A 27,033-nucleotide genomic window follows, 5' to 3' on the forward strand; every position below is an offset into this window, starting at 1 on the left:
ATGAGATAAATGATTTTGGAGATGAGAATCGACTTACGACACAAGGTTCAAGAATGGTAGTCATGAAAATGAATGTTTATAGTATTACAAAGGATGAAGTGTGAACTGAATGAATTCTCTTGAACATATCAATGACACTGAATGAATTGGCAGCATTGACCCAAAACCAAAGTAATGGATGGTGTGATAGACCATAGGTATGATAACCATCAAGCAGATAACCCAACCCAAATACTCTGAATGAATTGGCAGCATTGACCCAAAACAAAAGTGATGGATGATGTGATAGACCATGAGTATGATAACCATCAAGCAGAGAACCCAACCCAAATAGTCACTGAGATGAAGTGAAAGTGTCATGTTCAAGAGTGACTTTCTACCATAAATTTTTCTCAGTTCTTTCCCATTTCCCCAATCATTTATGACCAGTACCTCTATATTTTTTATCAAGCTTGAGGAGGATAAGATATGCTTGTTTTATAATTTCACCATTCGGAAAATCCATTGCTATTTGATGCTTTAACGAGTCTAGAAAAGGTGAAACTTGGTCTTGTCTAGATGGATAAGTGATGAGCCCCAAAAATGGATAATTATTTGGGCTCATTCAACCTCCTAATTCGACTTAATCCACCATTCTCATTAGTTTATTGAATTTTTTTTATTATATTTATGCTAATAGAATGAATTGGGTTAGTCATTATGCCAACAAGTCTAATGTGTGCTTTGCGTAGCCTTTTTGGTCAATTTGGAGACAAAATTGAAGGTTTTAATGAGTACTTGGCAGCCAAATTCGTGGGAGAACAAGGGAGAGGATTTGTAGGAAGGTGTCCCCTTCATTTATGGGCCCTTACCTCAAATTCTCCACCATCAGCTCGGAGTTCAAGGGCCACCAAATCAATTAGCACAAGGGCAGCCAAGCAAGTCAAGTAGGACTGCTGTTAACTACAAGTTTTGGGCAGCCGAGTCCCTAAAGTTTAGGAGGATTGTTGGGGTCCTCAATTTGTATAAATAAGAAGGATTAGGGCCTCATTTTGGTTAGCCAGTAGTTAGTCACTTTGTAGGCAGAAGTTAGCTAGTTTGTAGTTCGATTTTTAGGCAGTAGATTAGCTTTGCTCTCAGCACATTTTCAAGTTCTCCTTGTGGACAGTTTTTGGAATATAACATTTCTTGCTCAATAAAGATGAATCCAGCTTTGCACCAGCTCTAAATCTCTCTTAGGAGGCTGTAGCTCTTGGGTTTGGGCCCATCTCAAGTGCCCAGTACCTCCTTTGTTTACTTTCATGTGTCTTTGCTGCATTCTTAGAATAAAATCTGCTATTTAGATTTAAATATTGTGTTGTTGTTTAGGTTGCTTTTGATGATTAAAAAGGTTTTTCATGTTCAGATTTTCTTGATAGGTTAATCATAGGGAAGATCTTCAAAAAAAGGCTACCAAACACCTTGGATCTCACCTCCCCCTCAATGGAATCATGAGCTGGGACCAATGTGACTTTGCTGCCAACAAAAACGTTGTTTTGCTTTGCCATGCAATTCTTAGTGTTGGAATCCTCTTTCGTAGATGCTGATATTAGTAGTGTTTAAATGCTTCAATTGATTATTTCTTAGTGGCATAAGCAATTTCACGCATTTCATTTCGAATAAACTATTATTCATTTCCTTTTGTTGTTACTGAGGTCAGAATAGAGTAAAGTAACTAGGTCATAGGTTTTATAAGTGTTTGTTTGTTCAGTTTGAAAAACCACTTGCAGAGTACCTATTAGCCTTCCTTACCTACACATACTCCATCCAACCTACCTATTTCATCCTTCACTCAGAACTCTTACCTTACATTTACCTCATTCGCTTACTTTGCCATGATTCTCATCTTCTTGTGCAACATTGTTTCATCCCTCCTTGAGCAAATCTCACCATCTGCGCCACTCCTCGACTCCATCCTCCAAGTATTGAACTCCCCTACACCCCTATTTCACCTCCATACTCATTCCTCCACCTTTTTCCCTCCATCCATTCTCCAAAATCCTCTTTTCGAAACATCCTGTAGAAAAGTTACAGAACATCCTGTAGAAATTCCTGAACATCATGTAGAACCCCTGCAGACTTCCTGTAGAAGCTCACGAATGAGGTTTCTTGATAGCCAAACTTTTTGAAACTCTCAGGAAGGGTGATAGGGACCCCTTAGGACCTCTTATAACCTTCCCAACCTCCTGCAAGCATTTTCTCCCACCGATCCACCTCTGCACAGTCAAAAACAGTTAAATTTTATGCATGATAATTGTGACAACTTATTCAAAAATACAAAAAGGTGTTTTCTTCAGATAGTGATAACTTAGACACATGCATTTTACCTTCCTAGAATTCAATGGCATCTCTTTCAGTAGCTTGCATCCTCTTTTTGGCATCAGTAGGGCTAGCTGGTAAAATTAGGGTTTGTTAGGGTTTGCATTTCCTTTCCGCTTTCCAGTTTCTTTCTGCAAGTAAATTAGCGCCTTTGAGTTAGCTTTCATTCATCAGTTAAAAAGCTTCTTCTAAGATCTCATAGAAGTTGGCTTAAGCTCCTAGCGGACTTGTGCCAGCTGACCAAGTGACAGCTGCGGCAAGAGCTAGTACTTGTGCATACAGCACCGTCGCTTCCAAGTTTGTTACGAACTACCGGGTTGATAAAATTAAAGAAGGGAGTTCTAGGGTTGCAGCATTATTGCTGCAATACTGGGGCCCACCATCTTTTTGGCGCCGTTGCCAGGGAAGCGTCAGAGTATTGGTGATTGCTGCTTTTCTTCTATTTTCCACTACAACCTTCTGCTAAGTATTTTATTTCATTTCCATTATGCAATTTCGTTTCTGCAAAAGTAGATTAGTATTTCCTGCTTTCATAGATTAGCATTTCAATTCCGCAATTTCAATTCTGCAAGCATAGATTAGTATTTCATTCCTGCAATTTCATTTGAGCAAAATAGATTAGTCCTTTACTGCTTTCATTTCAATTCCGCATTTTCATTTCAGCAAGATAGTTAGTTGCAATTCAATCTATTTTAGTTTTTGCAGGTACAAGCAGAAAAAAAAGAAGCAAAAATCAACCAAAAAGATTTCCTTTCATGCCTTGTAGGAGTAGAGATAAGTTAGAAAAATGATTGCACAACACCCCCACTGCTTCACATAGCCAACCTTCTCTCTTCTTCGATGCCTGTGATTAATGAACCCTTAGGTGGAGAGCAAGACATATTTGAAGAACCTCAAGGGAAGAAGAAGAAAAAAACATTCCTCTGGAGCAAATGGCTGCAAATATAAATGTTGGGAGCAATACCTTGTCCAAGAATGAGTTTGCGAATAATATGGAAGATTTCAAGAGAAAGGTAAGGTAGTTTCTTGCCATGCAACTGGATACCTTGCGGATCCAAAAGAAGCAAGAAAAAGCCAAGAGGGCTTTGGCCATCTTTTGTCCCAGGTGCACTAGAAAGCATCCTAGGAATGAATGTCCATTGCACTCCATAGAAGTGTGTTTTGTCTGTGAAAAAGACCATCCTATAGATCAGTACCCTTCCTTACCCAGGATCAAAGCTGCATATCAGAGGGCAAAAGGAGCCATTAAATCACTCTATTATATGAACCAAAGGAGGCCACATGGACCTAGATCTTACCAGCAGGGACTGCAAGGGACATCTGAGACCTATTATGACCCCTATCAAGCCACTTTCATGCCTTCTTGGGGTCCCCCTGCTCATCCTTCCTGGTCTACACCTCCTCCTTGGTCATATCCTCCTCAATATTATGCCCAACTAGTTGCTCATTCATTTCACTCTTATGCTCAGCCACAGCCTCAGTGGAATGCACCTCATCAGGGGTTGAGGCCCCAATACAACACTCCTCTCGCTTCTTTTCCTCCACCACCTGCTCATCCACAACCATCGCCTCCTGCTCCACCAAGGCAACCCAAAATTCCCACCCAACCACAACCCCATCCACATCCATCTCAAATCTATGCCCCCACTCAGCTACCCATACCACCATTTCCAAACCTGTCCATTGGAGTAGCTCAACACAATTGCAATGCTGGGACACAACATGTCCAAATGACTCCTCTTGAGCTCAATGATCTTCACCATAGCTCAGGAAGAGTGTTGCAAAGCAGAGATTATGTTGACAACATTGAAGGACCAAAGGCAAAAGAAGATTCAAAATAAGAGATCAAAGAACCCTAGGCTGCACTTGATGAAGAGAAGACATCAAAAGTAGAGATCAAGAAAGCTCCCTCATGGTTACCATCAAATCTTCCATGTATTCAAGAGAAAGATCATCAAACAGAGGGAGATGAGAAATTCATGATAAAAGGTGACATGAAACATGATCCAGATCAGCAAAAGGACCAAGGATATCAGAGCTATATTGAGATATGGTTTCAGATCGTTAGTAAGTTGCAGCGGTACTCTCTTCCTCAGCTATGTTTGCGCCCTTCAAAGTCAAATCATTGGGTCTCTGAGATCCGGATAGCTGTCCAAGCATGCATTTCAAGCCGCCACATCATTTTATCTCTAATCTCGATGTGCACATCGCTTCATTGGAAGTATTCTTATACTTGAAAATAATTTTGTTTTTCAAGTAGGGTAGGGTAGAAAAAAAAAAGAAAAAGAAAAAAATGAAAATAAGATGAAAACAAAAATCTAAGGTGAAAACCTCCTCAGAGGCACCTTAGGTCGGCTCATTGATTGAAAACCTCCATGACGCGTTCAATGGGTTGGAAAGAAGAGAAAATAAAAAGGGAATAAGATCCCTGGGTGAAAACCTCCCTTGGAGGCACCTAGGGCAGGCAATTAGGGTGAAAACCTCCATGAGGTGCCCTAGTTGTTTCTCAAAAAAAAAAAAAAAAAGAGAAAAAGAAAAGAAAAATAAAGTTAATTTCCATTGAATAATTGCAGGTTGCAAGAAGGACATTGCAGGTCAGGAGGATTGCTCAAAACAAAGACAAAGGAAGTTCTATGCCTTCTATAGGAAGTTCTGTGTCTTCTACAGGAAGGTCTGTGTCTTCTACAGGAAGCCTACAAACGAGCCAAAATTGATCTTTGAAGAGGACCGGAAGGCCGAGAATCTGTCCATGAGGCCTGCAAGCATCCATGTTTCCATCCCTCACCCTTCTCCATCATTTTTTCCATCTCATTGTGCTTCTTTCCTCAAAACTGTGTTCTTCGGGAAGTTCTTGTAAAAATTACAGGATTTCTACAGGAAGCTAGAAATGGATTTGAAAAAGGTATTTTGGAAAACATGAGACTTTCCTCAAGGGTTTAGAAGTCCTCCTACAATTTTCAAACTCCTCCTCCATCATCTCCATGCCTGCATCACAGCCAAAGCTCATTCTTTTTCACCATGCAACAACTTGTAGAATGCTTTGAAGAAAAAATACATAGAACAAAATTTGTTTTTGCCCTAACTTGAAAACCATGCATCCATTTGAAAAACCATTTTATGGGGAATTGTACAAGGATGATGAAAACATGCCTGAGCAGTTCCGGCCAATTCCGGTGCACGGTTTCCAAGAAATCAGCCTCCATCACCTTCAGTCATTTTTGCATTTTCTCCATATCCGTGCATCTGTTTCAAAACCTGTTTCATGGGGAGATGCATATGGGTGATAGTAACCTACCCAAGCAGTTTCAGGCAATTCCGATGCATGGTTTCCGAGAAATTGATCTCTGAAATCTTCAGTCATTTTCTATTTTTCTCAAAATATGTGCATCCATTGATCGCAATTTTGCTATGGGAGGTGCATCATGATGATCAGAACATGCCCAGAAAGTTTCAGATCGATCCGATCCATCGTTCGGGAGCAATGGTGAAAACAGGTTTTGGTCCTGTGAAAATTCAACAGCAGTGTTATAGCTCCAAATCTAAATCTTATGTTTTGTGATGTTGTACTCATGGCCTAGGGCAACCCCTCCTTCCAGACCTGGTCCTAAAATTTAAAAAACAGTGTTTTATCCCTTATACGCGACATTGCCCTGAGTTAAACGCGTGTATACGCGGGTATGTGTATAGCCAACTCGCGTGTATGTATTAAAACAATTAAAAAATATATAACACTCCTTATTTTCGGGTGGAGATAGCGGGTTTTACCTGCTGATCACCTGTTAGTGCCCGTGGCCCAACTGTTCCCAACCAACTCCTAACTAAAAAACTACTTTGGAGATGGTATAAAAAGACCTCAAAGGGAAGGCCTAAAGGAAGAGAGAAGAGAGAGAAAGGTTATTATGCTGAGATTTTTCCCTTGACCAGGTCTGAAGTCCCTTGTGCCTTCTGCACTTCCCCCATTTTGTATAGGAAACCTTTGTTTCCTTGTGTGTTGATGTTCATCCACTATTTATGACATCATGGAGAGAGTCATGGAAGGAGTTTGTTAGAGGCTTGAGGCTGGAATGGATCCGGAAGGAAGCTTTGCTTGGAGCCTGCTGAAGTTGACTCAGGTGAAAATATTCCTTTTAATGTACTTTATTTGTCTATAATAAAAGAAACACATGTCTTGGTTCCCGAAATGAATCTTCTTTATGTTAATGATATTCATGTTTGGGTTCATATGTAAATGGTCGTTTGGATTTCATAACTAACTACCTTTCTTTATAACATGAAGATGGTTTCTTTATAAGTTTTGTCCATGTACTGCTATGTTCTTTGAATTGGTTGTTTTGCAGGACAAAAGAGAAGAAGGGAACTTCAAGAAGGGTTTGGACCATAAGAGCCTTCTCAAACATAGGACCAAAGGTACGTACCCTTATCATAGAATTTGCTTATAATAGCATAATGGCTGTATGAATGCATGTTTCTTTGAATAGATAACTTTCAGTCTGCTAGGGTTTCAACCCAAAAAGCCCTAGGGGAACATTTCCCTCTATCAGAATTGGCGACTCCACTGGGGACAACACTCTTGTTGTTCCTAGTTTGGGTGTTTTTCAAGCCAATCAGGGCTCAGCTGCCTTGTCTACTTGTTGTTACTGTCTGGTCTGTTCTTGAACTTTAAGCTTTGCCAGTTTCTTCAGTTTGTTTTTTTATTTTTCTTGAAGCTTTTCATATACGCTGTTTTTATTAGATACAAAGGCGTATATACGCTTGTTTCTTTGAGTGAACCCACGTATACGCAAGTTTCCTCAGATACAGTTGCGTATACACGCAATCTGTACTTCAGTACAGTCGCGTATATATTGCAATTTTCAAGATTTATAAATCTTTTTAGTCTCTGAAGGTTTGTCTGGTGGTTTGAGTCAGTCTGAAACAGTCATTTTCCAGTATCAGTTATTTGTTTTACAGCAAGCATCTCGTTCCGAATTCTCTTTGATTATAAGGAGTATTCGTCTTGTTTTTTTTTATTGCAAGCATCATCGTTTTTTGCTAAAGCACGCAAGATTTCTTGCTAGGAATCTTGGCTGCTCTGTTTCATCAGGGTAGGAAGATTGAATTCAATCTTTGTGTTAATCTTGCTTTTGGTGACTTTTTTTTTGCTTGACAAAACCGCTTTTTGTGACCATCCACTTCTTTGTTTCATGAAAGTTGTTGATTAACACTTTCTTGGAATTTGTCTTTTTGATCTTTTGGTTTTCGTTGCCAAAGCTTTCATTGCTGCTTTTGATTGTTAAGAGCGATTTTAAACACATTTATTTTTGTTGAGTTTTCATCCATTGAGTGGTATCGATTCGCAAAAGTGTTTGATTGCCTATTCTTCAATCACAAGTTTCAGTGTTGTTGAGAGCATTTTTTGAAAAGGCTCTTTTGTTTGTTGCTTTGAAGAAAATCTTTTGAAAATCTTAGTTTTGCTTTCTTGAACTTACTTTTCATTTGGTTTCCTTTTAGTGAAGTGATAGTGCTTTATGTTTGTCTTAGAACTTGTTTTTAGTGTTTAGACGAAATGAATGGTAGCATCTCATATTCCATCTAGACATTGTAAGTGGCAAGATAAAGATTGATAAGCTAGCAACTTTCATTTTTGTTTTTAGAGTAGTTTCAAATCTTGCATCCACATATAGTTGTTACATTAGGATAGATTTGCATCCCCTTTTTAGGCATACATAGCTTTGTTAGCTTTTGTGAGTGTGAAGTTTGAATTAACGAAAAGAAAAGAAAAATTTGTTTTATTAGAAGTAACCCTGAACCCTATAGAAATTTCTCTTCATCGAAAAACGAAAAAGTGCATGTGCATGTAGTTAAGTTTTTATTAATTTCTTTTGCGTCAAAAAACACCACTAGTTTCACTTCCGTTACCTTGTGACTTAAAGAACAGCCTAATAAAATCAAGCACTAACTAAAATTCACTAGAACTTTTTGTTTTAGTCAGTTACACCAACAAGATTAGGATTTTAGGGCCTTGGATTAGGCAAGTGGAGAGTTAACTCTCCAAGGCCATATAAACGTCAAACGTAGGAGTCTGAATAACGAGAGAAAATCCAATAGCGTTAGGAAGACCAGGAAAGCTCCAGATCTGGGAGTTAAGCACGAGGGTCTGTGAAGACAGGGAAGAGAGATACCCCCTCTCCTACTTGTCCGAACTTACCTCACGACTGTTCCGCCTGGCTTCTACGACGAGTTGGTATCCATAGTTGCTACTCCTAGGGAACTACACAGGTGGCTACGGAGGGGAATCCCGTGGCACCTGAGGTTGACGTTGCATCACTCTCGACAGTACTACTGGAGGGCACCCTTGCGAAGCTTGGGGGCTTGCACTGGCGCAGGATGTTGTTAGGAGGTCAGCGTAACTTCCTCTGATACCTTCGCTGATAGGACTGGGCCCTCATCATCCCAAACTATCTTCGGAAGGCCCCTTATTTCACTTTCTCGTATTTTGGTGTCCGATCTTAATCACCCAGAGCGAAAATACTTGGAAGTTGTTTGACTGGCTGTATCTTTAGGGACTTTATAGTGTGTGCTCTGTGCTCCTAGTTGGCCTAGCTTTCAATTTTTTGAGTCTTTAGTTAGATCATAACAAAAAATTCAAAGTGGCTGACCAATCTCCAAGACGATCTTGAAGACTTCGTGGTCTTTCGCCACCAAGTTTAGAGCCTTCTCCTAGAAGGCGCAGAGGCAATATTACCGGTGGGTTCCGTCCCACGCCGGTTGACGCATCGGGGATTGATCCTCCTCTCGGGGGCATTAGCGGCCAAGCAAGGCCTGGCACTTCTGAACAAGAGAGGGACACTCCAGCCCTTTCTCGAGTTCTCTTTCAAGCGGAGAATAACATAGAGATAGAAGAACTTTCAGAGTCGTTAGCGGCTCCAAATTCTCCACTACCATCTAGTCATCTAGACGTACTGCAATACGTTGGGACCCTGATGCATAGACCGTCAAGTCCAGGTTACGCTACGCGCTTACCATCGATGACCACCACTGGAAGCATGGCTTCTACAAGTGCTATGACTATGCAAACCCCAACATCGGTGCAAGGGGGAAGAACCATTTCCATCTCCTCTGCTTCCTTGTTTGGATCTTTTGCTAGCACATCTTTAGTTGGGTCTACTTCCATTTCGTCCACGAGTGGAAATGCCCAAACCAATGCTTTTGGTACTGGATTCTTCCCATTTGGAACCCATTCATAGGGTATTCCATCGGTTCCGTTTAGTGTCGCTACGTCCATGATGGGCGGATCGGCTTCATTCTAGGTTTTCCTTTTGGAAGTGGTCATATACCACATTCCAACCTGACGGTAGGATCCATGCCTTTTTCTTCTGTAGGACAAAGCAGCAATCCTTTCCAAGGTTGGAATAAACCTGGGGTTAGTAGCGCAGGAACTGGGAATCCGTTTATCGGCCAACAAGGGAATAGGCCATACTCCACAGTTAGTTCGTTTCAAAGTATTCCTCCCCTAGCTTCGGCTTGGAATCCGTATCAGGGGTTATCAACTCCTTACAATCCTTTAGGAGGAAACTTTGCTGGTTATGGAGGCTATATGGCCGAATTTGGTCAAACTCTGAATTTTTCTGGATCACAAGGCTTGCCTTTTGGTTCAGCCGATTCTACTGGTCACCTCGGGCAACCTGGTGCCTCTCAAATTCCAGGACAATCTTTTCAGAACTTTGGGAGTTCTGCCCAGTCTGGGTGGAATCCCCAAGGTCCTCCTAAGCTTCCATTTCTGGCAACGTTAAACTTGCCAGATCTCACTAAGTTAACAAATGACCCAATCAAGTACAATCCGGCCTGGCCTCCGGTCCCAACCAAACTCCCTTCAGACATTCCAAAATTCGAAGGGAAGAGTGGTGAGGACCCAGGCGACCATGTAACCACATTCCATTTGTGGTGCTCATCTAACTCCCTTATTGATGACTCAATTAGGTTGAGACTCTTTCAGCGCACCTTGACTGGTAATGCGGCCAAATGGTATATAGAGTTGCCAGGGGGCAGCTTTACATCGTTCGCTGACTTAGCCAATATTTTCTTAAATCATTTCCAGTTGCCTGTCTGCTATGATGCCGGAACTGAACTTCTGGCCACCTTTCGTCAGGATAAGGCAACCCACATTTCTGACCATATTCAGGAATGGAGACGGAGAAAGAGGCTTATTAAAGCCGAAATCCCTCCGGAGTACCGTCTCGAGTGGTTTTTGAAGTCTTTACAACCCGATATCTCCAAGGATGTCTCCATGTCTGGAGTCTATTCTGAGGAGAAAGCCATTTTTAGGGCCCAGCAATTAGAATTAATCTACTCTCAGTCTGGGATCCTACAAAAATACTTGCCAGACGCTCTGGGTCTAAGGTTGACGTAGCTAAGTCGAAGCCAGGTCCGCACGCGGATGGTATCGTTGGGTCAGTAGACACAACTACCGTGAACTTGTTGAATCAATTGCAAGCTAAGTATAAGTGTTACCTAGAGGTTTTTGACGAATTTGAATGGTTGAATCTAGCTGTGGGAAGTTTGCTCCTTTTGCTCCAAATCCTTTGCTCTCAAACTCAAATGGTAAAAATGGTGAGTCCAAAATGCTTTTTATAAGTTTTGAAAATGAAAATTTTTTTCAAAATTTTATTTTGTTTGGCCTCATGTGACTTTTAACTTGGGAGCTTGGAATGTTGAGATTGGTCTATTTTTCAGGACATTTTGGACGATTTTCAGTTTCGAGACGGTTCCATGACTGCTGACCCGTCATGGCAGGTATCGTGTTCTCACTGGCATATAGGTTAGGGACACCTTTTTTCCGTTGCATTATGCATACTAGCCTCCATTTGACCGATACATCCGCCATAGGGTCGATCCCATCGTGTTATGTTTCGTAAGCCATCTTCACTCACCGATTCCTTAAATCATGACATGATGGTAGAGCCATCCTTTACATGGGCATCCTAGTTAGCACCTCACTGACACTTGTTGCTCATGCTGCTCCGATTTGAGTAGGCTCAGGAGTCCTCTATAGTCCCGCCATGACTTATGCGTTGAAGACTCATTCCTCTTAGCTTCTCCGCTTTGTTCTGGCCTTATACCCTAGAGGCTCCTTTGTGTTGAGTTATACTACTGCATTGCATGTTGACCACTTGCACCTTTTGGCCTAGAGCCGACTTCACTTGGACTCGTGTTTAAGCCAACTTTTGACCATGACGTCTGCGAAATCAACCTTGCATACCTTTGACTTCTGCAGCTTGACACACCTTGACCCGTGGAAGGAACATACCTTTGAGTGTCACTGACCAGTTTTCACCTCCCTGCATTGAGCATAGGATCGTTCCTTTCCCAGGAACTAGATCATCTGTTTCACCGACACTCATTCTTTCCACTGTACCATAGCATTCTTTTATTCTTTTTCCGGCTTAATAGAAAAAGACAAAAAAATTAAATATTCCAAAAAGAGTGGGAATGGGACATTATTTCCATTTATTGTTGGCAGCTAGAGTCAGTTGTGTCGCCCTTGAACAAAGCACTCAAAACAAAGTCTCCTCCGTATGGGTGGGATTTAGTTTGACTTAGGTACGCCATAACCTTGTTATTGAGTCAGTTCTCCCCCAATTGGTTATCTCTTCCAATCATATGGAGGGTTCGTTCGTGCCTCCTACATGGCAAACTTATACAGAGTCATCATATGCTGCCACATAGTCACATTGAGTCGTGCTTTTGTTCAAGGGAAGTTAGCCTGAGTCGGCCTCTCTGCGGTGTCGCTTGACTCATTTTTTAGTCGGCCATCCCTGGTTGTCAGTGTCATGTCTATCATCACATCAGTTATATTGGTCCTTTACTCGTGCCGGTTTTAGAAGGTCCCCATTGACTTCTTGCTGGCAGGTCTTGTCCTTATCGACGACGACATCTTGCTCTGAGGACAGGCCTAGAGCTACACCCTGGCCCTATTTTCATTATTGATAGGTTACCTTGTGCTCAGCATCGATCAGTATCATGGGTCTTTGACTGAGTGGTTTCCCTTGTGTTCGACATCAGTTTACATTATCACACATTGGGATTCATGCAATACCTTGGTTTCCATTTGACCCTATTGGTGGATACCTCGCCTCTGTGTCAGCTTTCATTATTGGTTGGTTCAGAGGGTTTCTGTCGTGCGCTAGCCACATCTTGTGTATGCCGGAAACGTACTTTGGTTGGGTTACTACATCTTTTTCGTCCGATTCCTTCCACATTATTGGCCTACGCGTTACACTCGCGCTAGATTGATGAAGGATGCCTTAATTCCTTCCTTCTAGCGGATCTTTCCCTATCGACTCCGACTCATTGCTCTGGGGCAAATATCTAGAGTCCATTTGGCAGTACCTTGGGGTTTGCAGTCATTAGTGGCAGATCCTTCGCTATCGACAGTGGGAAACCATCATTGTCTCCTGATCGATAGATTCTTACAGGTGTTCGACTCCAGCTCATCTATTCACACTTGTTAGATTGTACTGGGTACCTTGACACTCATTATCATTATCGGTGAGTAGTCTTGCGTTTGTTAACGGTATACATCAATGACCGGTAATCAAACGATTTCTCACATGGTCAACTTCAGATCATTTATTCCCATGGTGTAGAAATGTACCACGGCGGTCGGTGAAGACCTCAGGTTGTATCAGCATTCATTGGTTCACTTGACAGTTGCTCCTATTGCTGCTAGTTGATACCACTCCACTTTATATGTTGCAGTCAGTCATGGCGACATTCTATATGCTGGCACCTGAGTTTGTAGTGTAGTACCATCCTATTCCATCATGTTCAGTTGGTACCTTTTGGGGATCAGTCTTTGATATCAGTGATCCGTTTCATCTTTCAGCATCATTGACAGTCTTATATGTGATATTCAGACATGTACTTGTTCATTATGATCAGATGATCCATTATGTATCTTTCAGTCATTTATACTTGTATACTTAGTGGATCCGCTTGTACTTGATATGTGGACATGCTTTACTTTTTCTGAGCATGGGTATGCCCGCCTCAGACAGTGTTTCTTTCTGATCTCCTTTGGTGGCTTGGCAGGCTGAATTCTGGTGAAGTCCTCCTCGGTTTTTGATAGACTTCCTTAGGTACTCGCATAATATATTTCGGACATCATGTACCCCTTCTAGCCTCATATATCAGGGGGCATCTGTTATAGCTCCAAATCTCACTCTTATGGTTTGTGATGCTGTACTCATGGCCTAGGGCAACCCCTCCTTCCAGACCTGGTCCTAAAATTCAAAAAACAGTGTTTTATCCCTTATACGCAACATTGCCCTGAGTTAAACGCGTGTATACGCGGGTATGTGTATAGCCAACCCGCGTGTATGTATTAAAACACTTAAAAAATATATAACACTCCTTATTTTCGGGCGAAGATCGCGGGTTTTATCTGTTGATCACCTGTTAGTGCCCGTGGCCCAACTGTTCCCAACCAACTCCTAACTAAAAAACTACTTTGGAGATGGTATAAAAGGACCTCAAAGGGAAGGCCTAAAGGTAGAGAGAAGAGAGAGAAGGTAATTATGCTGAGATTTTTCCCTTGACCAGGTCTAAAGTCCCTTGTGCCTTCTGCACTTCCCCCATTTTGTACAGGAAACCTTTGTTTCCTTGTGTGTTGATGTTCATCCACTATTTATGACATCATGGAGAGAGTCATGGAAGGAGTTTGTTAGAGTCTTGAGGCTGGAACGGATCCGGAAGGAAGCTTTGCTTAGAGCCTGCTGAAGGTGACTCAGGTGAAAAATATTCCTTTTTATGTACTTTATTTGTCTATAATAAAAGAAACACATGTCTTGGTTCCCGAAATGAATCTTCTTTATGTTAATGATATTCATGTTTGAGTTCATATGTAAATGGTTGTTTGGATTTCATAACTAACTACCTTTCTTTATAACATGAAGATGGTTTCTTTATAAGTTTTGTCCATGTACTGTTGTGTTCTTTGAATTGGTTGTTTTGCAGGACAAAAGAGAAGAAGGGAACTTCAAGAAGGGTTTGGACCCTAAGAGCCTTCTCAAACGTAGGACCAAAGGTACGTACCCTTATCATAGAATTTGCTTACAATAGCATAATGGCTGTATGAATGCATGTTTCTTTGAATAGATAACTTTCAGTCTGCTAGGGTTTCAACCCAAAAAGCCCTAGGGGAACATTTCCCTCTATCAAGCAGCAGCTTGAGCGTGCAGATCTAAATGTGGAAATGAACTCCTGCAGCTTAGATCCAGCTAGAGGATACCTGCACAAGAACAATAACCACACATTAGACAGCAAAGAGCTTATAGCACAAAATATCCATCATGCAACCACCGAAACAGATGCATGTAGCAGCAAAAAGCACCTCACAACAACCATTTGACTTCAGGTACGTGACTAAAACTCATTCCTTTGATTGCATGAATGTAATTCGGAAACAGAATGAGCAATGAGATGGTTGGGATTACAAAAATCGATGGCCAGCTAACTGGCCACCCTCATCCAGTTCAATAGCACTCGGTGGGTGAATAAGACACGTGCACTCAGCCATCTCAGGAGGAAATCAGAAAACAGGTAGTGATGACCAGTTAAACTTCGGCGTGATTGATGGAGTGATCACAGGTAGGAAATATGATAATTTGTGGCAGCACTTCCGTCTGCATGGCCAGCACATGTTTTTGCCACCTCACCACAAATCACGTAGCAATTAACGAACGCTCAGCTGAAACTCACAGACTGCTGTTAACTTGCACTTGCAACATTTTCAACTGAATTATGCATCCTATGCTTCCACAAAATGATTAACCCATCATCCTCCATTGAGCTTTGTGGCCTGGTTCACAATTCTCCAGCGTATCGGGCTCACTCAGACGCGCAGGGGCACTCTACAGGCATTTCTATAGGAAGACGTTCTACAGGAAAGTACAGAAAAGCCTTCCAGAGCAGAAAAGCCCGAGTTTTTCTTCATCAAATGTGGAGCCTAAATAGAGATATGTATCACAAGGGAAGAATATTTTGCAGCCTCATCATTTATTAGATGGACTAACAGAGGTACTGGGAGAGAATGATGAACTTCAAACGCTCAAAGATGGGCTATTTGGAGATGTGTTAAGGTCCACATAGGAGGCCATCATTCTTCCACCATGGATTATTCTTGCAGTACGGCCAAGGCCTGGTGTGTGGGATTATGTCCGTGTCAATGTTGATGAACTTGATACTGAACAGCTTTTTGTGGCTGAATATTTGGAATTCAAGGAGCACCTTGTGGATGAAAGTGTCAAGGATAAATATGCATCGAAGCTAGACCTTGAGCCCTTCAATGAATCTTTTCCTCACCCAACACGGCCATCTTCCATTGGTAGTGGAGTTCAATCTCTCAATCAGCATTTGTCCTCAAGATTATTCCATGATAGAGAAAGCATGCAGCCCTTGCTAGATTTCCTTCGAGCACATAGCTACAGAGGCCAGAAGCTGATGTTGAATGAGAGAATACAAAGTTTGTCCAAGCTACGCTTAGTCTTGGTAAAGGCAGAGGAATATCTTAAAAATTTCCCCAAGAATACACCACATACAGAGTTTGAATACAAATTACAAGAAATGGGATTGGAAAAGGATGGGGAGACAATGCAGAAGATGTCTTGGATATGATTCATTTGCTCTTGGAGACTCTGCAGGCCCCTGATCCATCAAATTTAGAAACATTTCTAGGAAGGATTCCTATGATCTTTAATGTTGTGATTCTTTCACCTCAGGGTTACTTTGGCCAAGAAAATGTTTTAGGAATGCCAGATACTGGTGGACAGGTTGTGTATATACTTGATCAAGTTCGTGCATTGGAGAATGAAATGTTGCTGAGAACAAAACATCAAGGATTGGACATCAAACCTGAAATTATTGTGGTGACTCGGCTGATTCCTGACGCATATGGTACAACATGAAATCAACAAATTGAAAGAATTGGTGTAACACAACATTCAAGGATACTCCAGGTACCCTTTAGAACATAAAAAGGAGTTCTGCAGAAATGGGTTTCTCGATTTGATGTGTGGCCTTACTTGGAAATTGTTGCAGGAACACAATGTGGAAAGGGGGCCTCGCAACACCAGCAGAAGGGTCCCTACCAAGTTCCCAGGCATCCTCACATCCATCCCCTCCATGAACACTCATTTTTTCAGGGTTTGGACACAATCTAGTCATGGTCCAACCTTCTACAGGAAGCTACAGGACTTTCTACAGGAAGTTCTGTATTTCTACCAGAAACATCCTGTAGAGCCTTTGGGCAGGTCAGAATCGTTTTTATGGAGAGGGATTTGAAGCTTGAAGTCTATTGAGGAGGCATGCAACCACTCTTTTCTTCCATCCTCCACTGGTTTCATCGCCTTTCACCACCATTTCCACCATCTGATTGAATATACTTGCACAATCATACCAAAGCTGAAACTTCTCTAGGAAAAGGATCACAGGCAGTGGGAAGAAGCAAAGAGAAAAGCATGGTTTCATGACTAAGAAGAGGACATCACTTCAGAAGCTTAGCATGACAGGGAGGCCACCAGTGCCATCAAAGATGAGGAGATAGATTGGTTGCTCAGAGGATGAGCAACACTTTCAGTAGGGGGGTGATGATGAACCCCAAAAATGGATAATTATTTGGGCTCATTCAACCTCCTAATTCAACTTAATCCACCATTCTCATTATTTTATTGCATGTTTTTTATTATATTTATGCTAATAGAATGAATTGGGTTAGTCATTATGCCAACAAGTCTAATGTGTGCTTTGTGTAGCCTTTTTGGTCAATTTGGAGACAAAATTGAAGGTTTTAATGAGCACTTGGAAGCCAAATTCGTGGGAGAACAAGGTAGAGGATTTGTAGGAACGTGTCCCCTTCATCTATGGGCCCTTACCTCAAATTTTCCACCATCAACTCGGAGTTCAAGGGCCACCAAATCAATTAGCACAAGGGCATCCAAGCAAGTCAAGTAGGACTACTGTTAACTACAAGTTTTGGGCAGCCGAGTCCCTAAAGTTTAGGAGGATTGTTGGGGTCCTCAATTTGTATAAATAAGAAGGATTAGGGCCTCATTTCAGTTAGCAAGTATTTAGTCACTTTGTAGGCAGAAGTTAGCTAGTTTGTAGTTCAATTTTTAGGCAGCAGATTAGCTTTGCTCTTAGCACATTTTCAAGTTCTCCTTGTGGACAGTTTTTGGAATGTAACATTTCTTGCTCAATAAAGATGAATCCAGCTTTGCACCAGCTCTAAATCTCTCTTAGGACGCTGTAGCTCTTGGGTTTGGGCCCATCTCAAGTGCCCAGTACCTCCTTTGTTTACTTTCATGTGTCTTTGCTGCATTCTTAGAATAAAATCTGCTATTTAGATTTAAATATTGTGTTGTTTTTTAGGTTGCTTTTGATGATTAAAAAGGTTTTTCATGTTCAGATTTGCTTGATAGGTTAATCATAGGGAAGATCTTCAGAAAAAGGCTACCAAACACCTTGGATATCACCTCCCCCTCAGTGGAATCATGAGCTAGGACCAATTGACTTTGCTGCCAAAAAAAACGTTGTTTTGCTTTGCCATGCAATTCTTAGTGTTGGAATCCTCTTTTGTAGATGCTGATATTAGTAGTGTTTAAATGCTTCAGTTGATGATTTCTTAGTGGCATAAGTTAGTTCACGCATTTCATTTCGAATAAACTGTTGTTCATTTCCTTTTGTCAGAATAGAATAAAGTAACTAGGTCATAGGTTTTATAAGTGTTTGTTTGTTCAGTTTGAAAAACCACTTGCAGAGTACCTATTACCCTTTCTTACCTGCACATACTCTATCCAACCTACCTGTTTCATCCTTCACTCAAAACCCTTACCTTACATTTACCTCATTCGCTTACTTTGCCATGATTCTCATCTTCTTGTGCAACATCATTTCAACCCTCCTTGAACAAATCTCATCATCTGTGCCACCCCTCGACTCCATCCTCCAAGTCTTGAACTCCCCTACACCCCTCTTTGACCTCCATACTCATTCCTCCACCTTTTTCCCTCCATCCATTCTCCAAAATCCTCTTTTTGGAACATCCTGTAGAAAAGTTACAAAACATCCTGTAGAAATTCCTGAACATCCTGTAGAACCCCTGCAGACTTCCTGTAGAAGCTCACAAATGAGGTTTCTTGATAGCCAAACTTTGTGAAACTCTCAGGAAGGGTGCTAGGGACCCCTTATGACCTCTTCTAACCTTCCCAACCTCCTGCAAGCATTTTCTCCCACCAATCCACCTCTGCACAATCAAAAACAGTTAAATTGTATGCATGATAATTGTGACAACTTATTCAAAAATACAAAAAGGTGTTTTCTTCAGATAGTGATAACTTAGACACATGCATTTTACCTTCCTAGAAGTCAATGGCATCTCTTTCAGTAGCTTGCATCCTCTTTTTCGCATCAGTAGGGCTAGCTGGTAAAATTAGGGTTTGCTAGGGTTTGCATTTCCTTTCTGCTTTCCAGTTTCTTTCTGCAAGTAAATTAGCCCCTTTGAGTTAGCTTTCATTCATCAGTTAAAAATATTCTTCTAAGAGCTCATAGAAGTTGGCTTAAGCTCCTAGCGGACTTGTGCCAGCTGACCAAGTGACAGCTGCGGCAAGAGCTAGTACTTGTGCATACAGCACCGTCGCTTCCAAGTTTGTTACGAACTACCGGGTTGATAAAATTAAAGAAGGGAGTTCCAGGAGTTGCAACATTATTGCTGCAATACTGGGGCCCACCAACAAGTTTGTCGCTATTTGATGTTTTTAACGAGTTTAACGACAAATAAAACTCGGTCCTTTTCATGTTTAGAGAGTTTGAAAAGGGACGAAAAGGAAACTCCACAAGTTCTTTTTCATAAAATTAATCTCTCAAGTCCAAAAAAGCATAAAATAATACAAGAGAGATATCGTTTCCTATCCTTTAACGAGTTGGAAATGACAAGTGCTCGGTAATCTTTTCATGTTTAGAGAGTCTGAAGAGAGCTTAAATAGGACTCCATTTTGAGGAACGAGTGGTGTCTAAGATAGAAACTGGTTTTAGTGATGTTGGAACTTCTCAAAACGTGTTGATTTATGTGAAGAGGTTGGCTAATAAGACCACTCAATGCAATTGTTCCTCAAAAAAGGTAAAACAACCAAGTGAAATCATATGATCAGCCAAAGGGATGGTGGTGATGGGATGAAAACAACCAAGGCTCATATGATGCAAAAGGCTAATAGAATGGAAATCACAAGGGTTAAAAATGGAAATGGGTTCATTTTTACAAAAGCTTAAAATGAAAAACTATGCTTGGATTTAGTTTCATTTTTACACAAGAATAAAATGAAAAACTATGCTTGGATTCAGTTTCATTTTTACACAAGCAAAAAACAAAAAACTATGCTTGGATTTAGTTTCATTTTTACACAAGCTTAAAATGAAAAACTATGCTTGGATTCAATTTCATTTTTACACAAGCTTAAAACAAAAAACTATGCTTGGATTCAGTTTCATTTTTACACAAGCTTAAAATGAAAAACTATGCTTGGATTCAATTTCATTTTTACACAAGCTTGAAATGAAGAACTATGCTTAAGATTGGTTTACATTCCCCTAGCATGATGAAAGGGAGAGTCTCCTGTAACCATATTGAAGTCGTTGTGGTGAAACAGGACAATTATCCACACCTTTTTGGCTTCGTCCAGATAGGGACAAAGGTGAATGTGGTGATTCCCTTCACATAACATACAAGGAAGCTAAACTTTACCACTAGGTGCATGCCCCCTAAGCTTCATTACATTCACCTAAGTAGACTACTCATGGCTATTAGGTGGAAGGAATGAAGGTTCACTTATGAGTTCAAGTGAAAGACGTGACTGGGATTTTACGAGATCTACTTAAAGACTCGACTTGGAACTTGGGACCTTGCTTCATTTTTTAATGAGCTTAACACAAGACAAGGAACTCTACTCAGAATCCTTGTTTCATTTTTTAACAAGCTTGACACAAGACAAGGAACTATGCTCAGACTCCTTGTTTCATTTTTTAACGAGGTTGACACAAGACAAGGAACAATCCTCATATTCCTTGGTTTCATTTTTTAACGAGGTTAACACAAGACCACGAACTATCCTCACAGACCTGTTTCATTTTTTAACGAGGTTGACACAGTAAAAGAACTATCCTCAGAGACCGTTGTTTCATTTTTAACGAGGTTGACACAGTAAAAGAACTATCCTCAAAGACCCTTGTTTCATTTTTTAATGAGGTTGACACAAGAACAGGAACTGTCCTCGTACACCTGATCACAACTCATAAGAGGTCATGAAGGAGAGATCTGGTTCCAATACCCACAGTACATGATGTACAACATCACTGAATTGATCGTCAGTTGATGTAGGTATGGAATAAGTTGCCACATAATTAACCTGTGGCAGGGATGAGAGCATTGGTACAAAAGGACCATTTAGGGAAGATGGTTGACTAGGAGCCATATTTGGACTGGGAAATGAAAGTTGGTCAACGGTGACAATTTGACCTTCATGCAGGAAAAAATCACTTGAAAAGTGTGGAAAAAATAGCTCCCATGTCATAAACATAGTCGTGCCCAAGAAGTAAATTGAAATCTAAAGGGCCTAGGACTACCATCACATTTAGATAGATGATTTTTCCTCCCAAAATAATAGGTAATTAAGGGAGGATCCCTAATGGTTGACTGGTTCCTCTGTTAAAACCCAACAATTTTTATGTAATAGGCACAAGCAGTGGCAAACCAAGTGCATGCCAAGGAGTTGAGGAAAGGATACTCATTGATGCACCTTCATCTATAATAGTGCCATATACATTCATATTACAAACTTGTACTATGATCTGGAAAGGCACATAAGAAGGAAGGCAAAATCCCGCTAGTCGATTCCAATCAAAGGAAGTGACTAGGCTACTTGGAGGTGGTATTGTGGAAACAGGAGGATTAACCCCTTGAGCTACAAGAACTGGAGGATTTTCCTCCTGTCCTGATGGAATAGGAGGACTACCCCCAAGCTCATTAGAATCTGAAGAAATAAAAATAACCTGAGTGGTATGGTATTCACTCTTTTCAGGAAAGGTATGATTTATTGAAGGTGAAATCAGGTCAACTGTTACCTCACCCTATTGATTTGGGTTAGGTATAGACTCATAGGATTCACTTTCAGAGAGAGTGGGTTCGACCGATGGTTGATTTTGGTCAGTCAATTCATCAGCTAGTGAAGGATTTAGGGAAATTTTCCTGTAACCAAATGGAAGTCGTTGCGGTGAAGTAGGATGTTATCCAACACTTTTTTGGATTCATCCAGATAGGGACAAAGGTGAATTGGGTAATTCCCTTCACATAACCTACATGGAAAATTAACTTTTCCCTTCTTTCCATGAACTTCACTACCACTAGTTGATGGTGTGTCACCAGCATGATCTCTAGAAGTTGATGACACATGATGATGTGAATGGGAAGACCATTCTTCTAAGATCTGAGGAATATCAGGACAATTTCGAAGAATGGTCTCCTGTACAAGGTTTGAATGGATATCGAACTTTGTGAGGCTTGATTGATGGTTTCTCATCAGATGTTGCATTCAAATCAATGGTTGCTTGGTTGCCCCTCTTCTAAAATTGCTTCTTCTTCTTCTACCCTTTCTTCTTCTTCTTAGCCACCTGGTTACTAGTACCAATACTTTCACCAGGTGAAGAGTAAGAAGGGGAGGAAGAAGGCAAAGGGTCAACTTTAGGATCAACTGGAGGTTGATTTTGTCCAGTTGGAGGAGTACTCGATTGCGGAGAAATCACGACATTTTGAACCAAGGAGGTTGAAAACAACCATACTGGCAAGCCAATGGTAAATCCCGAAAGGGACAATGTAGCCATGTAAGGAGCACCAATATTTCCAAAACAAGGAAAAGGACTAGGATTCCCATGAAAAGGAATTCCTCGATCGATGGACTCCAGATTTGTCGCCATATGTTTCAACCTAAGATCAACTAAGGAGTGAGCATGGAGGATGTTATCCGTAGTCAATTAATTTATTTTAACTAAAGTAACGTAGCAAAAACAAAAGAGGGATGATCTAGGCAAAAGGATTACCAAGTAACTATGAACTGCATAATACCTCCTGGCGAACCAAGAAGTACGGGCACGAAATCTCCCTGAATTCTATGTTCAGTGTATCACAGTGTACAAGGCGGCTGACTCAGTTACCTAAGGATGGATAAAAACCTAGAATTTTCCTCCCATATATACCCAAAGGTACGTGGAGGCCTAGTCCTTATAAGCATTGTCTAATGAAAAACCACACAGTGAGAGCATTCCCATATACTTTACGTACTGTAACACTGCCCTATATACTCGAAGGTATGTGGACGAGCTATGATATACTCATGTACATGGAATGAGGTATCACACTCGGGATGTATTGCAGACAAGTTAGTGACAACAACTTTGTTTTACGATGCTGGAACACGTCTCTAGCCTAGACCTCTAAATGTTTTTCATTAGGTGACAATGCTTCATTAGGTAAATTCAGATAAATTTTAAGTTGATCTTCTTTAGAATTATCCTTTCAAGGTTCACCACATGATGTATGTTTTCAATTCCTAAAATTCAACTAATATGATAAGCATTCCTTCCATTCAATTTAACAATGAAAATCCTAGCTACTAGGGATAGAGAAAACAAGTACTTTTTTATCAATCAACAAAGGGCACAAACTAGTTGCAATTCCCTAAGCCATTCCTTTCAAGCATACACAAACTCTTTTCAATGCAATATGCATGTATTTATTTTCAAATCCCTTAATGTTATGATGAACAAAAAAGGAAATATGCACAATCGATCAAAAATCTCTTTTCACAAAAATGTCGATTTTGCAACAATTTCTTTTCAAGGAAAGGAAAACTTTAGGACACTTTCGTTTTCAAAGAAATGAGGAATTATGACACCTTCAATGAAAATACTAATCATATGCATATATCAATCAATCGATCTTTCATGAATGAATATTTGACGATAATTCAATTTTTGAAGGAAAAGACGACTTTACAACACTTTCTTTTGACAAAGATCAATCGACCAAAAACCAACTTTGACTATAGATTGATAATGACAAAGAAAACATTAAAGAAACATTAATAAATCCAATCAAAGTATAGCTGGCTAAGGAGATGAAAACCTATTTTTCTGAGACATGAAATCATTGACATTCAGAAATCATTCAAACAGGAGAAAATTGGCTCAAAAACATCAGCTCCTAGATTGGAAACTGACCCTCAAGGGATCAGCGCAGGCAATAGTTAGGGACAATGCACTGAATCGCACTGGAACTATGTGGGAAGTGCACTATAGCACCCTGTGTCCTTCATTGGACTGTGTTGGTGATAGTAAGCCATTCTGAAGGCGATTTTGACACCATTTTGACTCAATTTTCAATGAAAGAAGACTGAAATTCAATCAACGACCACAAGTACAGTATGTAGAAATGTCTTAAGAGGCTGATAAGATACTAAGATTGATAAATGCTCCCCAGTGCAGTCACCAATTTGTTTTGTGAATTTTTAGTGTTCTTGGACAAACGCTTAACCCTCTAGACTTAGTAGCAGGTCTAGAAATAATATACAAAGCAATCTCTACCTTTTCTATAATCAATAGATAAAACAAGAGAGAAGAGAAACCTACTTGTAGTTTTCGCTAGCTCCTTGTCTCCCTTGACTAATATTTCCACTCCTTTCCATACTTCAGCCTCTTGAAAAGTAACTGCACAAACACAAAGACAAAAACCCATCAAGGCAAATGATAATGATCTATTGCTTATAAATAACATGGAATCGAGAACATGATATACATATGAAAGCATCAACATATAAAACATGCTTAAGGAAAAAGTTTTGAAGACTTTATTGACAAGAGGAAGAATTACAACCCATATGTGCTCGATCCAGTGACACTCTTCCAATACAATCCCTCTTCACCTCATGTCAAACAAGACACTTCAACACTATACAACACTTTGTAGTCAACTCTGGTCTCATAACAACAACATCTACCTATTACTAAATAGTTTCCAACCCTTGATCTCTTAGATGAGTGATCTTTTTATAGGTGAATGAAGGAGGTTATGCCATCAATGGTGATAATGAATGCCTTTCTAAATTTAGAAATTAGTTCCATGGAAGAAGGGATAGGGGATTGATGTTACTTAACTCCCTTCCTCATCCAAATGTGAACTCAAAGGAGTAGGTGACATTGAGAAAATTCTAGAGGCTTCTAATGGACAAGGAATCTTCAAACCATCATGAAAGTTCACTCAAATTTGCCCAGCACAGGCCAAAGAGGGACCAAGTCCGCTGCATAGCACCCTGTCAGTGTATGGTTTGCATTGCAGTGCACCCTAATGAAGGCCTACCTGCGCTGATCTTCTTAGAGGTAGTTTTTGCATGTTTTCAGTGATGGAACTTCTTGGGAAGTGAGGCATTCTAATGACTAACTTCTTTAGGGCATGTAACAACTGCACTAGGGGTTGATGGGCCCTAATAGTAGCGATTTGTAAGTTGGGGTTGATGTGCCCAAATGGATCTGTAACAGGTATCAAGGCATAACATGTGGAACCAAAGACCCTAAGATGCTTTACCAAAGGAATGTGTCCAAACCACATTTCATAAGGATTCTTGTATCTAATAGCATTAGATGGACATCTATTCTTTACATACACAACACATAGAACTGCATCAGCCCAAAACATCAATTTTACATTTTTGAAAGACATCATGGAGCACACCATATTTAATATTGTCCTATTCATTCTTTCAGCTCCTCCATTCTGTTGGGGATTATAAGGCACAATTTCTTGATGTTTGATCCCATGTTGGTGAAGATAGTTTTCAAATTCATTTGAAGTGTATTATTTTCCATTATTAGTGAGACTAGATCCAATATGATATCGTGCATCATTTTCAATCCATGTATGAAAGTCCTTGAATGTTTGAAAAGCATTAGATTTGTTCTTCAATAAATAAACCCAACACATTCTGGTGTAGTCATCAATAAATGTCATCATCTATTTATTTCCATTTGCAAAAGGAACAAGCATTGGAGCACATGAATTTGAATGAATGAGTTCAAGTTTTCTATGTGCTCTAGAATGTGAATCATGAAAAGATTGTTTTCTATGCTTTCCTAGAATGCAAGCATCACATTGCTTAAGTTTCCTAGGAATTGTAGGCAAACCAATAACACCATTTTTCTTCAACAAGCGAACGCTGTCATAGTGATCTGAATTGGATCCTAAACACTCTCTAAGTTTTCATAATCTCGTTCAAATTATTCCAAATAGATTCAAGTCTTAGAAAGATCAAGATATCAGAAGGAATCCTCATGATAGTTGTGATTTTGATCAGCGTGGAGCAACGAGGACCCTCGGTCGAGCGCACACACCATTGGCCCATGGTAACGCGCGCTGTTGCAAATTGGAAAAACCAGAGGCTAATTCAAGAAACGGGGGTGGTTTCTGATACACTAAAGCACTAATGACATATCGTAGGGCATCCCCCTCAGTGAAGGAAATCTCCAAAGTGCTCGGACCAGAAATGGCTATGAAATGCAGAAAAGTAATAAATTCGGTTCCGTGGATTCCATAAAATTGGTAGGATATTGGAAGGCCTTGAGGCAGTAAGCAGTTTTGACCAAGTCCCGCCTAATGCCACACACTGAGTGACATGCATTTGGTGTAACAGAGATAAAACCACTCACATCAGACGGGGAAAAGTCATGCTACTTACCCGCCCGATATGAATGACGACCGTAGGATCTGGGGGGCCCAGATCAACGGTGGAGGCGTGTCCCAATAAGTGACCAGATTTGAAAAGGTTGTAAAGCAAGATTAAATGGGATTTGAAGTCTGACAAGGATGATGAGTTGGTAGAAGATTCGTGTTTCATGGGTCTCTTGGAGCAAATGGAAATAACAGTCATTTAAATGTGTCCAAGGAACTTGACACACTCACCCATTGCAGAATAGGTGGCCACCTCCCTGTGAAGAATTACACAGTGATGATGATGCAGAACAGGGGAGTTCGAATGGATAGAGAAAGGAAAACCAGAACATCGGGAAGCGAAAATGAACTGACAGAAAGCAAACTAGCTTTAAATCCACGAACTGACAGAGACAGAGCAAGAAGAAAAGCAGGAAAGAGAGTTAGTTAAGAGCAGAGAGAAGAAGTCGAGCTAACCTGAGGGCAGCATTGAGCCAGACAGAGTCAGAGAAAGTTAGAGAGTTTGTGCACTCCAGAGAAAGCTTGAGAGGTTCAAGCAAGCTCCTCAACATAGGCCTATCATTTATGAGTTTCAGATTGGGTTCATACTACTCTGACCAGTAGAGGTCAAGTACCAGTAAGGAGAGTCTGTGTACTAAAATCCTACTGATTCATATCTGTTGAGTCAGACTCAAATTGAGCTCACTATTGTAAAGAAACTCTAGTTTGAAAACATAATAGAGAGGCCACCACTGAAGGCTAGACCGGGAGACGTAGCCCAGGATTATTGGGTGAACTCCTTATTAAACTTGTTGTGTTTACATGTTTGCTTGTTATGTTTTCTCTAAACTGCTTCAGTGTCTGTGTATTTCACAATCTTATCGATCTGTGCATAAAATAACATAGGTACATCCATG

At 40.5% G+C, this 27,033-nt stretch overlaps 1 pseudogene; it reads left to right on the top strand.

The window, feature by feature from the left end:
* Nucleotides 1–27,033, top strand: part of LOC149243417 (sucrose synthase 4-like) — a 122,328-nt pseudogene that overhangs the window by 24,558 nt on the left and 70,737 nt on the right.

This window comes from Pinus tabuliformis, chromosome 8, assembly GCF_031772625.1.
Source record: "Pinus tabuliformis cultivar Carrire ecotype Pingquan chromosome 8, CPIR1, whole genome shotgun sequence".
NCBI classification, from domain to species: Eukaryota; Viridiplantae; Streptophyta; class Pinopsida; order Pinales; family Pinaceae; genus Pinus; species Pinus tabuliformis.